A 1,476-nucleotide genomic window follows, 5' to 3' on the forward strand; every position below is an offset into this window, starting at 1 on the left:
ATATGGGAGAATATACAAATAATAACAACAGACGAGGACAGGTGGTGTAAATGACAAAAGGATATATAGGAACCGGTTTCGGATTTAACAAATTCTTACCATTTGTCTATTCCTCATCAGCCTGATTTGTAATGTAACCGTAATCATCAAAATCGTATACAGAGTTGCCCACCGCCATGGGTGCGCGTACATATGGTTCTGCTAATTACAGCTTAATGGTAAAATTCAAAAGTTTTCGTTTTGGCGCGCTAATTCCAGGAATATATTTGCAGAAAATATTTACTACGTCGTATATATTCAGTATGAGAACATGGGTAATGGGTAAAATATTATTATATAATCTGGTAATTAGTCATATATTAATTAATATCGATTTATTATCAGGAGCCCAGCACATCTAAAGAATCAAAGGGATTCAGAAATATTATCTGCAACCTCAGGGGATTAAGGTACATTTTAAAAAATAACGTTGACCACTAACGTGGACAATTAATGCGCTAGAAATAGATCACATTTTGTGTCTATTAAGACCTAAATTGTTCTCAACATGAAATATAGCAGCATACCAAAAACGTGAGCGGGCAAGACATTTAGTGCATTAATTGTCCACGTTAGTGGTCGACGTTATTTAAAAATACATATATATATATATGAACCAAAACGTTGTTAACGCACCGGTAATTAATTAATGCTAATAGAGTCTTGGATTTATCACACAAGAGAATTTCCGGGATGGTCAGGCCGGAAAACCGTATATATATATATATATATACAGAAAGAGAGAGAGAGAGAGAGAGAGAGAGAGAGAGAGAGAGAGAGAGAGAGAGAGAGAGAGAGAGAGAGAGATACTAAAAAATTAGGGAATGGGAATGGAGTATATAAAAATCCAAGCTGCTTATGTTTCATAGCTAGCGGAACCTCAGAAGTAGGAAATTATCCAAACACGTAACCTGGCAGTTCGGCAAAAGAGGCCGACAAAATAAGTACCAAGCTTTGAAAAACAATGTGCTGCGGTATATTCATTCGACTAAAGGAATTCCTCAACGCAGTGCCCCAGCATGGGCGCAGTCTACTGACTGCAACAAATATAATACAAATGTTTGACATCCACGTAAAGCCTGATAATTCTGTTAGTGAGTATTTATCACTGCTTACATTATCTTTAGCTTAAAATTCGCTCATTTCTTTATTTTGTTATGTCTGTGTCGTTCTTTCTAACTTAACATTTGTAAGATTTTACTTAAATTACATATCGTTTCTAAGTATAAAGTACAATCCAATTTGCTTTCTTTCCATCTATTAAGCCAGACACCGTTTTGAAATATTCCATTACTTTCTGGTATCACAGATAGAGAAAAGGACCCACCTAAGCCGTGGTTTAAGAGGAAGGTATATTGCATTTTGTCTCCCGGTCTTCTTTGCGTAAAAGCTGATTTCAGCTCTTTGTATAATAGGCTGATTATTGGTATTATATAT

The sequence above is a fragment of the Octopus bimaculoides genome, chromosome 16 (assembly GCF_001194135.2).
Source record: "Octopus bimaculoides isolate UCB-OBI-ISO-001 chromosome 16, ASM119413v2, whole genome shotgun sequence".
NCBI lineage: Eukaryota > Metazoa > Mollusca > Cephalopoda > Octopoda > Octopodidae > Octopus > Octopus bimaculoides.